Raw genomic sequence first — 16,985 nt, 5'->3', positions numbered from 1 at the left:
CTTGCGAACAGAAATATTTAAATGCATGTGTTATGACAAAATTATTCTTGTTTAATGAATCTGTTACATTTTTAAAGTGAATAAAATGAATAAAGGGAGATCAGGAGTCACTAATGTGCGTTATTTTCAGATACAAGTGCTGCTGTATGTGGACTTTGTTTTATCTGTAAAGACTGCTATTTGTTGTTTTCTTAGAGACAGACTAAGAATGCCATCTTACTGGATTTTATTGAAACAAGGAAAAAAGGCATATACAGCACTTGAAAAACCTCATACTCTGAATGTGTATGCTGTTTATTATATTTCTGTTCTAATTTTAAGATATCCTTCGCTTTTAAAAGCAGAATTTATTTGCTTAGTATTACAAAGAAATAAATGCCATACACATTAAATGAATGCAGGCAATGATTTATTACTTAAATCATTTTAAGTTTTACTCAGCAAGCATTTCTTGTATCTATTTGGAATGCTTAGATTGTGAATAACTTTGCTGACTCAGTTTATAATGTTATTCCAAAGATGCATCTGATACAAAAAATAAATACATTACAACACCAATATCTGAAGCACAGCAAGAAATAATTTAGCAAGATGCTTGATGTTAGGAAAAAGCAACTTAAAACCTAGGTAGCATGCTTTGTGGATGTCTTTAAAGATGAAAAAAAGTAAAATATTCAATAATTATTGTTGTTTGAGTGTGATAGAAAAATGCATGTATAGTGTCCAAATCCAGACTTGACAGCAGGCATACATGGAAAACACCATGTCAGTATTGTCTTAACAATACTCCGGAAATCTCTTATGGGGATACTAAATGACATACAACTACTGGTCATGTGGTAAAAAAAAATTATAAATGGGCATACTCTCGACACTTCATAGAAAATTGTTGTCACTCTGGCTATGATACATCATTCAATAGGCACCTTCTTTTATGGTATACAATATATTGCTTGTTATGTGTGCCTTGAGCTGCTTGTAAGCAAATGCACTTTGCCTTACAGAGACATAATGGTTTAGAGGCATTCCACTCTGTGTTTCTCCCCATGTACTGTCATACCAACATAATTTCACTGTTGTTTTAGTTCTCTTAGGAGGCAGAAAGACTAGCAGCATATTTCTATTTTATTAGGACTTACGCTGCAAGTGGAATGTACCAGATATATAGCCCCCCACGTTTTGTAATGTTGTGTACAACTTTGACAGCTTCTTTTTATACCATGTGCAGCATTGCCTCAGCTCTGTGTCTATACAGAGCCAGTACTGCTGCTGCATTCCTCAAAGAATCCTGCTGTCACAGCTGGATAACTTTGCAAACTAGCAACAAAAGGAACCTTGAATCCATGTTTATAATTATGAACAACACAGACCTATTTCTCAATCTTTAGTTTTATTCATGTCGCTAATCTGTGTTGCTTCTGCAAATTACATGGCAACTTGCTGAATTGTGGACTGTTGTAATAATCTTTCTGTGTAACATCATTGCTTATCACACTGTGTCTGCCTTAAAATGGATTTAACACTGCTGCAAACCCATGTGTGGAAAGGAAATTCATTCCCTGAATACTTTGCATAATATCGATGGCACATGCCCTTGAGCATATTACTTGTGGTGGTATGCTGCTTTGTACATGGAGAACCATTTAAGCTTCTCCTTCAAGCCCTGGTTTTAATCTGCTCAGGTTTCACAAGTTTTTTTTTTTTTTGAGTCACCTCAATCCAGGGTCAGTGGAGTGCAATAGCCTGATACGTCCCAGCACTTTCAAGCTATAGACATTAGAACAGATGTTGTTTTCGCAATGCTGGATGTTGAAGTTCACCAGATTTGGATTTCTTCTTGGCCTCCTCCAACAATGCAGTTCTGATATGCAGAATCTGTTGTACTACATGTGCCTCTACCTACACTTAACATTGTTGCAGTACATATTTCCTGCCGCTTTCAATGTCACAGTGGTATTGTGCTCTTGTTATCACATGCTGTTCATATATTATCACTTGAATTCTTTCTCCTGTCTAGTCTATTACCCCTAGAACTATGATGCCCGGGCTCAATGAGGCCTGTCTAACTGCCATGGGAGGTACTTGTGCAGATCTTATCTTTATACCATGCAGGGATCTGATGATTGTTTTTGTCCCTTTGTGTGTCATCAGTGTTTTGGAGTTGTCATTCTCCTTTTTTCTTAAATTACTATGCTAAATATGATGGTGAATATGGCTAGCCAGTTCAAACATGATAAAAATCATTTCATGGATTTGTGCTTATAACATATTTGCATTTGCATAACAGACTGACAAAAGAGCAGCAGCTGAAATGTAATTTACTCTGCCTATTTCCTGACATGCAGAAGACTTCTGAGTAGAGGGTAAATCCCCAAATTGGTGAAAGAACCCTTAATTGTATAAATAAATAAATATCATCTACATTATCCCTAGCTATAAGATTCTGAAGAACTAAAAATAATTAGCAAAGCACTTTCGGTGAGTTGTGGTTCCATGAATCAGGTCAAGATCTATCATTCTGTTGCATGTTTCTGATCTTATCAGGGAAAGTCCCGGAGATAGTCCAGCGACACCCACAGTTATCATTAATTAGCCAACTATGTCAGATATGGATAATGCTAATAAAAAGCAACCAAACCCACCCACTTCACAGACCCAGTCTATACATGCAAATGCTTTGCTCTCCTGTATTCGGTTATGCATTTTGTTCATGGAGTGTTGAGTGATAACCTGCCCTTTAGCTGTTTTCTTCAGACTTGCAAATGAATCCTTTCATTCTACAAAAGAAACAGGAATGCCTCAGTCTTTAATGCATACTTATCTGCAGTATAAAATGCTTGCTGTCGATGGTTATTGTGCTACATTTTCTCACTCCCCAAGAATGCTGGCTTAATATGCTTCATTTTATTTTCTATATTTCTATGTCAGTATCAACATTTCCTCTGTAACATTTGCTCTGTTCATCACCACAGGATACAGATTTTGGTATAACATCTCTTAAAACCGCCATGTCATTCCATTTTGTCCAATCCAAGGCATATTTTCCATCACCAATGTGCATCTGACATATTAGCATGTTGCATGTGCCACAAACACAGCCGTTCTGTTTTACAGATTCATCTTCATTGTCATCTTTCCAGTTTATTTTCTTCGACATAAAATACACTCATGTTAAGATTTAAGAGCAGCAGTTGAATCTACCATGCCAATCTGCCTTCCCCCGTGAAGTGATACACATTTTGTTTTCCAACAGTACTTTTTAGTAATTTCCTGTTTAATACTACAGTGAGTACCAGACAACATGCCCAGGTGCCTGTGAATTTCTATAGTGCTTATTCTGCTTTTTGCTACCTTGATGTGAAGTATTTCCATAGTATACAACACTATGCCAACCATAGGTCTCAATAAATTGTTTACCACACATTCAGTTTCCTGTTCTGCTTAGCTTTCTTACTACTCTGCCCTTGATTAAGTACAGGGATCACCTAAAGGCATTATGCCTAAAGATAGCTAACTATTAATGTATTTTTAATTTTACCATGGAGGAAAACAGAGACACAATTAAAAAATGAGTCAGAACCCTATACTTATTCATGTCATCAAATTATAACGCACTATACTACTATGACATCAGTGCAGTCTGTTAAGGAACAAACTAAGTTTTCAAGTGCTAGTTACATGTTTAGGCACAAAGACACTGTTGTATACAATGGAAAGGGTCTGTTCACATATACTTCCTACTGCATTCTGTATGAGTCACTGTTTAATAGTGACAGTTTCTTATCTAATGACATGGATTTATAAAATGTGACTTTTTGGATATGTTTTCATTAATGATTTAAACCTTATCTTCCTTTCACAGTTTTATCTCACACTTCTGTTGCAGCTCACTGTGTGTTGACACAGCACATCTCAGATCACCTTAAATGAGGAATCGCGGTGTGGAAACGCAGCACCTTTTGACAGTGTCTTTCTGTTTAATTGGCCTCTACAATAATTAAACTTAATTAGCCAAGATATACTGCAGATTTCTCAGGCAACTTTGTCACATTTTGGTTTGAAGTATTGTGTTCATTCTTGTAGAAGAACTTTACTTATCCTTCTCTCGTATCCAGGAAAAAAAGTCACACGTCTGTGTCTCGTCTCTGAGCAATGTATCCAACAGTGTTTTGACACCTATAAATAGACAATTCAGTGTCACTTTTATGGCAAAATAGGAAATGCTCAAATTTACCTCATCTGTAAATTTTGACTAGACCATCCTCTTAGCTTTGAGGTAAAAATCTCTCTCTCTCTCTTTTTAAAATACATGATTACCATATTTTGTGTTTTGTCTCCTAAAGTGAGGCCTAAAAATGCATATTTAAACCTGAATGTACTATAGAACTATATAATTTGTAGTCAGGGTTGCATGAAATATCCTTAAATGAATGGACTGATTCTGAAAACCTGGCATCATTCTAATCTAAATGTTCAAGGATTCTTAGCTGTACTTGAGCTGAATAATCTTCATTTGAAAGTACAGAGCAGCTCAAACCACATATTTTAAGTATTGCAGTAAATCATACAGTAATTCTAACAGTATCAATGTTTTATTTTTCAGGTGGTAGCCTTAACATAGACAGTGGCTTGCACAACATTTCTGGTGTATATAATTTGTGGCCTGATTCCAAAAGACTTGCTCTCAGGATAAGTGACTACTTAACACTTAGAGCAGGCTGAGAGACAGTGTTTTGGAATAAAGTCCCAATGGTAAGCCTGTTTATAGACAGGCCTTACACTGAAGTAAGCCACTTACACTGAGAGCAAGTCTTTTGGAATCAAGGCAGATTTATACTTAGAGCAAATCTTTTTGAATCTGACCATTGATGTTTGTATCATGTACTACCACCAGTCTGCACAATGGTGTGAATAACTTACATATATCTTTTTTCAGTACTTACGCTCTGTCCATGCACTAACCCAGATTGACATCTTTTCTCACTTCTATCCATAACCCTATACACTACTCCTATAACCTCTACCTCCAAATTGACTTACTACTACTGACTCTTACTCAGGAATTTTAGAATAATATATATATATTCTTATCCCTTTTCTAAGACTTGCTTATACCTTCTACTGTGAGTTGTAGAATTGTTTAGTTTAATTTCCACTAAAAGTGTTTAGTTTTACAAATTTATTTTATAACTGTTCTCTATCAGAGTGCTAACTCTGTATTGTACTTCTCATAGTTATATGCATTGTTAAATTTCCCATTTTTTTTTTGCTTGGAGCTTTTCTCCCCGGGCCTTTACTGAAAATGGGCATATATCCAGCTAGACTAGCCCGGTCAACAAATGTAAAATAAATAAATAATAAATAAATAGCAACCAGATTGCTGAAGTGGCATAATTTGTTATATTTTCGCAAAAGGATGCATGTTAACCTTAAGAAGGGGTGTGTAAAGTCCTAACTACTATTTTGTCAGATTGGTTTTCACATAGAAAGAGGAATAACGGCAACATTTCTCTTCCCTGGTAGCATCCTTTCCCGACCTATACACATGACTGCTGATTGTCAGTCGGCATTAAAGTTCGAAGCCATGAAACTCACTGTTGCCGACAACAGATGCAGGCCATTTCAAAGCCCTTTACATGGCCACACTGTAATCTGCGATTGATAAATTAGGTATATATTTCAGTGAATCGTTCAGCATTTACAGTGGGTCATGTTAGGACTGTAAGTGGCTGCTGGGAGTAAACAAGTTCAGCTTTACAGAACTATGTGTGTAAAGCAGGATAATGGTTAACACCCCTAGCACAGGAGTCCCACTAAGGGAAAGGCAGCACTCTGTGAGGAATCAGTGCACTGTTACTCACTCTTACTTACAGGTACCTTTGCTTTTGAGGATTAGTGGCCATGGAAAGTTGGTCAGTATATTTGTCAGTGACTTCCCTTTGCTAACACTGTGGAGTTCACACAAGACATGAGACATGGCACCTGGGACTCAAAAAATTCACTGCTACTCCTCTTTGTGCCTCATATGCAGCAGTTAACATTGTCGCCTCACAGCAAGAGGTTCTCCCGTTCGATTCTCAGTGGGAGCATCTTCTGTGTGGAGTCTGCATGTCCTCCCCACGGTTGAGTGATGTTTAGACATGCAGGTAGGTGTGTGCTTGAATGGATATGCCTTCTTTGAAGGTTGGGCATCAGGTTGGCAACTCAGCACCATAAAAAAATATAATGCCAATCATTAGGGGACCGGAGTTTCGCTGTTGTGACCCCTAACCGGGAAAAGCTGAAAGACTACTTTTACCCTCTGTGGCACAGTAGTACTTACTTCTTTACACACACTTCCACGGTTGCAATACTTGTTTTCACATAAACATGACGACTTATGCTATTTCTGAAATCTGGTTGCGATAATATGTAAGTACCCTTTTTTCCCTAGAGGAAAAATGTGTGGATGGCTGAAACAAAGATAATATTACAAGATTACTAGCTGGTAAGTATCAATTCATGATGAATTAAAAGTATACTTTATGAAGTGATTACACATTTTTCTTTCAGCTTTTCCCGGTGGATCACCTGTCCGCTCATGATTGGCAGTGGAGTTTTACATTGTCGAGTTGCCAGCCTGGTGCCCAACCTTCCACAGAAGGCATACCCACACATGCACTAACACCTAGGGCCAATTTGAATGCCCAATCCACCTACAGCATGTCTTTGGGAGGAAACTGAAGCACCCGGAGGAAACCCATGTGACCACAGGGAGGACATGCATACTCCGCACAGAAGGCACCCCTGCCAAGGACTGAACCGGAGAACCTCTTGCTGTGAGGTGGCAATGCTAACCACTGCACCATTGTGGCCGCCCGATGCCACTTTTTGTAAGTTGTTATGATGCTGTTTCTCCAGGTGCTTTAACTAATCAAATATATTTTACTGTGCAATCCATACAGCATTTAGTAAGAAGATATGAACTGTTTTAATGTGGCTCCATTTCTATTACATTTGCATACATGCTGTCAGTTGTTTGCTTATTTAATTGATAAGTATATATGAACTGTATTATTTACATTTGTCCATTTCTCTAAAGATACAATTCTCTAAATATAGAATTAACAGTCATATGTGCATGTCTATTTAAATCTGTGTATTTTACATGATGTACAGTTAGTTGCCTACTTAGCTCAAGACAGTACTGCTTGATGTGACAGTTGCTCAGATATGCTTGTACATTTATCAAAGGAGCTTTACTGCAGTGTTTGTAACGGAAGTGTTTCATAAGTGGATACTCCTGCAACATCCCAGAGAAAGGTAGTTAAGCATATTACACTGACTGGAATGAAACTGTACAGAGAGAGAATAACAAATTAAGAGGTGTGGGAGAGAAAGCCCATCACATGGTAGGTTCAACAGGCATTGCCCATGCAAAATGTTTTGATGAAGTTGGTTAGGTAAACCGACGAAAAGATGGAGGTTTTGGAGCTTAAATAAAGTGTGGAGAGTATATTCTTTGATGGAATTGTGTCATCATTAAAAGTTGCTAATTTTTGGAGAGTAACCGACAAGTTTCTATTTGTTGTGGATTTCGGATGGTTGTTTATTTTTCTGATTTGTGATACAGGATGTTTCATTTGGCTGTTATAACTAACAATAAATATTTCCCTAATGATAATGTTCAGTACATAAGTCATCTGAAATGAGTTATCAGTTTTGAGCATGATAAAATGTTTTAAAATAAAAGTATTTTCTTAGCTGGCCACCATACCTAAATAAACAAACCAAAGCAAATCAAACCCACCAAAGTGAGGGGCTTCAACCTCCACACCCACCTATGTGACCCCTAACTAAATACACCAAATCTGAGATCACACTGCAGTGTGGAAAAGGGTAAAGTTCAACATGGTGGCCAAGTAGTTGCTTTCCCGGAGTAAATTTCCGGTTATCCGATAGTTTGTGAAATTACGTGTTTGGTGAAGCTATCCCAGTGTTTAGATATTTGGTGAAGTGAGTTTTCAATAATGACAAGCAGACCTGAATATTGATATATCTATATCTATATCTATATCTATATCTATATCTACACTTGGCGTCTTTTCAGCAAAGCACATATACGACCTAGTTCTGTGGTCTTTTAAAGTTATAATTTAATAATCTGAACGCTATTCTAAGTATATGAAAGCAACTGAATCTATTTTAAAGGACCTGAATTGTGTTTTACTGCTTATGTAAACGCTCGCAAATGTTACTGTCATTTAAAGTTATAATTTAGTGATCTGAACGCTATTCTAAGCAACTGAATCTATTTTAAAGGACCTGAATTGTGTTTAAATGTTACTGTCATTTAAAGTTATAATTTAGTAATCTGAACGCTATTCTAAGTATAACTGAATCTATTTTAAAGGACCTGAATGTGTTTTATGTTACTGACTTACACTTAATGTCTTTTTATCATAAACCATAAGCGACCTAATTCTGCAATCATTTAAAGTTACTGGATGCTAGTTTATGTTCAGGAATGCGTTTTAAAGACTATGCAAAGGCCTGCACATGTTCCTGACTAACTCTAGGCATCTTTTAAGCATAATGCATTAGCGACCTAGAGCTGAACTCATTTAAAGTTATAATTTCAGTATCTGCTGTGTATTTAACTAAGCTGAAGTCATTAGATGCCATCTCATTGTATTTGAATGTTTCTCTTTAACTGCATACTTATGGATTATGAAGGCATTTGAGTGTGTTTGTGGCTAAAAAGGATAGCTGTTTTAGCCTGCTAGTACTATTTTTCAACCTTATTAATACTAATACTCGTATCTCTCTCCCTCACTTGTATCATAGGTAGCCCCCTCCCTTGCCTAGCTTCCTGTGGTTCCCAAGACCTAACAGCGGCCCATCAGGACCACAAAAGAAAACTAAACCAGAAGCCTCAACTCTTCTTAAAAATCAGGGTAAACACAAAACATTAGTACCCTATTCAGAGAGAACTATGCTGTCCTTGTCAAGAACCTAACACTCTATCTTGAAGACTTTAATAATACAAAGCCTGTAAAAGATTGTATCTTTATAAATTCAGTACAAGTAACTCCATTGTGTTGAGTTATACTACTGGAAACTGTTACCTTTAAGACCCTGCAAAGTCTCCTGGCGGTGTAGGCCCGCCGCCTTCACTCGCTCGCTCGGGGCTCCGCCTCTCCCCCCCCCCCCCCCGCATCCCTACTTTTATAGCTACAAATAGTCCCTCCCACTTTCCCACTTAATCAAATCCAAGGCTCCCTTGTCAAACTCCATAACTCCTCCAACCTCAAGGCCCAACCCTCTAACAAACCCCACACAAAGTCTCTTCCCCCACTACTTCAGTATGGCAAATTTCACTTTTACTATTACCCCCATCATAATTATACTTCTCATCACCACCTATATCCTAACAATATATGAAAACCAAACTCTTATAGGCATTCCTTTCCCTAAGTGCCACACCAGCTCCCAATTCAATCTCCATGACAGTTATATACCACCCTCAATCTACCAGGACAAAAATATATCCCCCAAAATAGTCCACCCGACACTTCAACACCCTAAAATTCCACATAACAAAACTAATCTCAAAATACTATTTAAACTACAAAGACTTTTAGTTTACCTGAAAAATTGTATTAACATCGATGGTGATATTCACCCAAACCCAGGTCCCACCACTATGCCAATCTCTAATCCCTATAATTTAACCCGAAAACCTACTGACTCCCTTCTAATACTACACCTGAACCTAAGAAGCATTAACAACAAAATTCACAACCTTCACGCCATCATAGCTAGTCATTCCCTGACATCATGTGTCATGGCTAAAACCCTCTACTAAGAATGAAGAGATCCTCCCACCGGGTACAATATTCCTCAGGGCTGATCGTACAAAGAAAAAGGTGGAGGAACAGCTATTATGTTTAAAATAAACTAAACATCCTTAAGAACCAAGTACAACCTCCTATGATCTCAAACCTAGAAATTATAGCCCTACAGATCTGCCTAAACACTCAAAAAGAACACAGAAAACCTGAGCAATCCCTGAGCTGGCTAGCCATCAACTACCCACAAGAAACCATAGTTCTTGGAGCCACCAACATTGACTGGTCTCTCTATTCTACCCATATAACTCCACAACCTATTAACCTATATGGTTTCTCCCAAAATATCCTATCCCCAACCAGAATAGGCAACTCACAAAAAAGAAAGTATAATTGACTGGATCCTTACTAATAGAGACTCTAAATCACCTAATAACTTATATCATTAAACATAAATGCCCAACTTCTAACATCCCCTATATAGATTAATCAGAAACAAAAAAAATTTGTCCCTCAATTATTTCTTTGACCTGAAATTCTGCAACTGGACCATATTAAAGACTCTTCCACTAGAAGAGAGTGTGTCCCACTTCAATGAAAGATACTTGACTCACATGCTCCACATAGACAAATTAGAACCAAAACTCTCTAATAGCACTTGGCTCACTACTGATACTAAATCCAAAATCAAACAAGCCTGGGAAAATGGAGAGCCACAAAACCCCCAAGACCGTAAATTTCAAAAACTAGAAAATGCCACGAAAACTGCCATAACCCAAGACAAAAACAATACTTCTGCAGCCTCCAGCAAAACACATAATAACCCAAAGAAATTTGGGCAGGTTTTAACAACCTTCTGCACCCACACACACAAACAAAAAGAAATTCTGGGCAGGTTTTAACAACCTTCTGCACCCAGGCAAAACTTCCACCCCAACCCCTGAGAAACTCTTAGAGAAAGGCCAAGAAGAAGTAGCCAACACCTTTAACTCCTTCTTCACTGAGACTATCCAAACCTTAGCCAGTCACCTTCCTCCACTTCCCCACCTGCTGCTAAACTGCAACGTGACAACCCTACCCCTTAATATTTAAAGCGCCCTCCTACAAAACTCAAAAACCAACCTTAGCGGGTTTGACCACCTTCCTATGAATTCTTACAAATTGCATCTGATGATAAACAGATCTATAACTGAGATGAACATTCCAAAATCATGGAAAGATGCATCCACAAACAAACTTCTTCATATCTGACCTCTAATAATCTCTTGTCCAATGTCCAGCATGGTTTCCTTTATTGACTCAATCAACAACAATCGCAATAACAAACTCATATCATCACACTCCAGCACTAAACTGGTTCAATGCCGCAAAACAGAATATCAGGACTGATACTGGGCCCACTTCTGTTTTCCATCTTCATAAATGACCTTCAATCAGTCATCCCTAAATCCACCTGCATACATGCGCGCGACGCTTTACCTCTTCTGTCTCTCCGCCTCCTCTCGAATCTCCAAATGACCACACAACATTGTTTTTCACTAGTTGAAAAATGGTTCACTGACTTAAAACTTCTACTTAACCCAGCTAAAACCAAACTATTACTTTTCTTCCCCAACGTCTTCTCACCTCTAGGTAAAGAACTCCCAAACACTAACAACACAACCTTTCATATTAAATCCAATAATGGGACCCTCATAACCCCTGTCACCAGTACCAAACTGCTAGGTGTCACTATTGATCATAAGCTCAAATTTGACATACACATTACCCAAACAGTAAAGTCTGTTAACAAAAACTAGGATCTATGTACAGAATTAAAAACTTCCTAACTCCCACTACCAAATTAACTATCATCTCCTCTGATCCTCTGTTTTCGCAATAAGCGTGGACCTAACATGCTCCGTCTTGCCTATAACCACATTGCCAGATTTATTACAGGTAAGACTTGGCTGGTTGGAACTGCCAAATCTCCTCAAACTTAGTCAACTCTTGAAGCTTATAAAATAATCAACCATCCTGATAGAACTCACTCACTGTGCAAAATTCTAACACCATATACTAACCTAAGCAGGCACCGATCATCAAACAACATCCAGATCCTAACCATTAAAGCAAAACTCAGGTGGGATGCCCTTTATGCAAATTCCATTGGCAAGCAGTGGAACTCCTGCCAAACAACCTCAGACTTACTTCTATCATTTCAAAGCTAACCTTAAAGAATATCTCTCCACACAATGGACATGCCCATGTCGAGAACCAGACTAACTTCATATCTCATTACTTCTAGCTCCACTTCAATCCAGATCTCTAAAATTTCTAGTAATAAGGAAAATCTCTGATTTCAGTCTATTTTAAATCAATGTTTTGTGTATAATTTCCTGTCTGTCCTTTAGTCTTATATAACATCTATGTAAATTTTCATCCTGCATATGTAAGCTGTATTCTCTTGTTGTAACAATACTTTGAATCTTGCAAATTAAATATGTACTCGGATATGTATCCAGATAGACCCAGCCGGTTAACAAATGTAAAATAAAAATAAAATAAATAAAATATATATATATATATATATATATATATATATATATATATATATATATATATATATATATATATATATATATATATATATATGGATCTACTTTCATTCATTGAATTTACACTAAGCCAAACCACTAAAAAGCAAGACAACTTCAATGAATCCTTATTATATCAAAGCAACAAACCACCAATATTTTTCTCAGGGAAATGCACCACTTGGCCACCAGGCTGATCTTTGCCCTCTGCACTGTGATCCCGGAGTTGGTGTATTTAGTTAGGGGGGTTGTGGTGGTTTAGCATACCAGCTAAACAATATCAAAACTAAAAGACAAAATCTGAAAAGATAGCAAAATGGCACTAGACAGTATGTAGTAATGTTGTTTAAGAAAGCCTTTTTGCAGCATTGTTAGTGCAGTGATGCTAATGATAAACTTTGACAGCTAGTGTCTTGGGTTCAAATCCACTGAACCTCTGATAAAAAGTATTTTTTTTTTCCAATTTGTAACCCTGGACATGTTTGATAATATGACTGCAGTGCCAGGGCTTTGCACTTGGATTGTTGGATGGACTCTGCTGCTGACTAGTGCTGTTGTTGTTGCACACCACAGTGTATTTGCTTATTTATTTATTTTCTATTTCTATTAGTTTCAATTAGTAGCTGGTGGTGTAGTGGCACACATTTCTTTATTTAGTTCTTTTATTCAGATCCCATTTGGTGGATAGGCAAGGCAAGGTGCTTCTTGTTTTTTCTTGATGTTATGTAGCAGGGCAAGGCAAGGTGCTTCTTTTTGTGTTTTTCTTGATGTTATGTAGCAGGTATCTTTAACAGATGCTTAGACTTTGATTGCATTTGCATGCTGATATGCCATTCAACCTATATTGACTCAGTTAGAAATTAAGAAGCCATAGTTTTCACATGTGCAGCAGCATAGAATGCCTTGTTGCCTTTCTTAAGTCTATATTTTAGATTCATAGGCTGTTCCTAGGCTTGCAATCCAAAGGACTATTGAAGAGCCTAGCCCAAATTCTCAGTTGCCCCAGTGACTTGCTGAGTGTCACGAAGCAGGTGATGAGGACTAAGGGAATCAAACCCTGTACCACAAGAACTGCAGCTCACAGTTTTAACCCTTTGCACCAGTTGTGGCACAGATTAGGTAGAACAATTTCATTTGTGTGTATTTTACAACAGAACTGGGTAGGAATCTTTAAATTAAGTAAGGGAAATGTTTAATGCAGTATTAGTGTCTCGGTGTAATCCACCACTGTACAATTACATAATCAACGTAATGATATTTTTTTATATTTGCAATGAGTACCAGATATGTTTCTATATATCTATATAATACATTTGAACACAAAAGTGTATTGCAAATAAAGTAAAGCAAAATAATAAAGCTCACTACTAGCTGCTCCATAGTTACTTCATTAAACTATACAGGCTTTACTTCCTTCAGTACAGTACAACAGAAATTGGCAAGGAGGTAAGACTGAGACATTATTCACTAAGTACAAAACTCAGATGACAGGCAAATGATATAAAGTATGCAGGTACAGGAAAGGTAAGAAAAAAACTACAATATCCTGTGTATTTCACTGCCTATTCCTGCATACCAGTAAAATAGTCTTAGTCTCATCTATGTACATCTGTCTGCCTGAAGATATGGCAGTTCAACAGGGAAATGCATATTGGCACATTAAGTCTTAAGAAAAATCTTTACTCCACAGAATCACTCCTTACCATGAAAATATTGATACATGCATCAGAACAGAGGCTTAGAGCACAGAGTTTCGATAAATACTATACACAGAGATCCATCACATTAGATGAGAGCACTAAAGGTGACTCTGTATCCATATTTAAAAAAACACCTTCAAGCTTAATAGACAAGATAATATCCTGGAACTACTCTACATCCAACTTAATATTAACTAAATCTCTTAACATATTATAGCTAACTATAGAATCCCCTCTATGTCCCCTACTTAACCAGTATGAGGTCCGTATACAGTAAGTCAAACACCATTCTTCTAAGAGACTTCAACTGCCCCTCCATTAACTGTGGGACTTATACATCCTTAAACATATATGCCCAGAAATGTCTGGAATTTATCAATACAAACTCACTGGACCAGTTAGTCTTTACTACAACCAAGGGTGATAAAATCCTGGACTTGGTCCTTATCCAGTATAGTGAAGATTTGTTCCCCAACAATTGTTACTTCCAACTTCACCACCTCTCACCTCCTATATTCCAAGATCAAATAACTACATCTTCACCTACAACCCAAATCTCCAAAGAACAAGTCTTCAAGCACTATTCGAGGTCAAAAACACTACCTATATGGGGGTCACATAACATACTGGGCTGCCTACCGGTTAGCCTGAAACAAGATCTGTCAGACTCCCTACAGAGGTTATTCAGTGTCAGCTTCCAATAAGGCTTCATGCTAGATGAATGGAGGACTGCAACAGTCAGCTCATTTAATAAAAGTGGGGTGTCAACAGACCTGTGTAATTATACACCCCTAACTGTGACCATCCTGATCTGTAAGGCTTTGGAAAGGATCATTATGGAATTAATAAATAAGGATACATTAATCTACAAACTGTTGACCCAAACCAGTTTAGATTCATCAAAGGAAGATTCTTCCTATTTAACCAGGACAACTTATTTTAGAAAGTTACTAAAGGAATGGATAAGGGGAAATCAGTGCACACTACATACATAGACCTCAAAGAAACATTCAACATCATTCCATACTCAGGTACCATAGACAAATGCTTCCAGCAAAATTTAAGTCCTTTTGTAATCAGATGGATAGCCAGTTGGCTTACAAATAGAACCCCAGGGTTCAGTCCTCGGACCATTCCTGTTTGGCATTTACTTCTCAGTGGTCTAAGCAAATGTCGTGTTTATGTCCAATGAAGTTTGCAGATGACTGTAAACTTGGTGCCATCATAAATTCCACAAAATATGCCAAAATCCTCCAAGAAAGCCTTTTCCAAACCAACAGTTGGTGTCAAAATGATCAACTAAAACTAAAATGCCAAGAAATGTATAATTGTATCACATTGACAACACACCCCTGAAAGCTGATCCTGTAGTGGCCTGGAAACCTGTGTTGACAATGAACTGTCCTTCGACCACCATCCATCCACTATTGTTAAGAAGTCCTTTTTCATTGCACAGCTTATATCTTAAGGCATGGCATCCAGGTCCAGGGATGTAATCATTCCACTGCACCTGCCACTCATTCTACTGCAATTGTCTGCTTTACTGTGCCTGTTAAATCAAAAAAGGCAAAACCAGACTAAAAAACATCAGTGAGGCAAACTATGCCCTCCTAGGTGAAGGTATAAATGCATTCCGAGCTCTACCACCAGCTGTAAGTGGTAACTGCACCGAAGCTTACACTAAAGCCCTCTACAATCACTTGCATAAGTATATAGACTCTCCTGTACCACAAAGAATCAAAGCCAGAGCCCCAAGTAAAAACAGGCTGCCATGGTGGACATCCAGCATCAACAAACTTTGCAATAAATGCAAAAATTTGCTGTCCATGTAAACAAAAGCGAGACCCCAACTATGGAAAAACACCCTCCTCAGCCACAACAGGCAAATAAGACAATTTGTAAAATCCTCTAAAGGCCTCTTTGAGAAAAAAAACTTAGCTAGCACAGCTAAGGATAACCATAAGGCCTTTTACAGCTCTGCACATAGCCTAAAAAGTAAGACCCAAGCAAGTGCAGAACTAGTGATCAACGGTATCGCATACACTGACCCCACAGAGATAACAATACTGTGAGAGGATTGGTTTGGCAAAAATTTTACCCCACCATCTCCTCCAAATCTATCACAAACCTTGCCCCAACCCCCCCCCCACAACCCTACATATCTGAAGAACAGATCATCAAAGCCTTGTCCAGGGCAAAAAAAAACACAGTGTCTGTGGGACCAGACGGCATCCCAGGCTATCTTCTAAACAGACTGAAACATGAACTAGCATCACCATTCAGTACCATTTTCAATCAGTCCAATGACAGGCTTTGTCCCTGCAGAATGGAGAACAGCAACAGTTATTCCCCTTCATAAAGGTGGCCTAGCATCAGAGCTGGGGAATTAAAGACCCATTAGCCTGACCAGCCTCATCTGTAAGGCCATGGACCATATCATTATGGACCTCATAAATAAAGACATAGGCAACCTCCAACCCTGGATCCAACCCAATTCGGCTTCATCAAGGGCAGATCCTGCCTGTTAAATTCTGTGGATTTTTTTGAAAACATGACAAGGGTCATTAATAATGGCAAATTTGTTCACACAGCATACCTCAACTTGATAAAGGCTTTTGACACAATCCCACACTAAGGCATTACAGATAAACTTAGCAAACTGAATGAAAACCCCTTTGTTGTAAAATGGGTTGCTAACTGGCTCACAAACTGGAAACACACTATCAAAGTGGGTGACTCTACATCAACCAGCAGATCTGTTAACAGCAGGGTGCCACAGTGACCAGTGCTTGGCCCTTTTGGAAGTTCAGGTCAAAACTAATGGGTTGTGGCTAACCAAGTTTGCAGATGACCACAGACTGGGTGCAATTATTGAATCC

The sequence above is a fragment of the Protopterus annectens genome, chromosome 1.part2 (genome assembly GCF_019279795.1).
Source record: "Protopterus annectens isolate FY-2018-M chromosome 1.part2, PAN1.0, whole genome shotgun sequence".
NCBI lineage: Eukaryota > Metazoa > Chordata > Ceratodontiformes > Protopteridae > Protopterus > Protopterus annectens.
The sequence above is the reverse complement of the archived record's forward strand: the minus strand, read 5'-3'. Positions refer to the sequence as shown.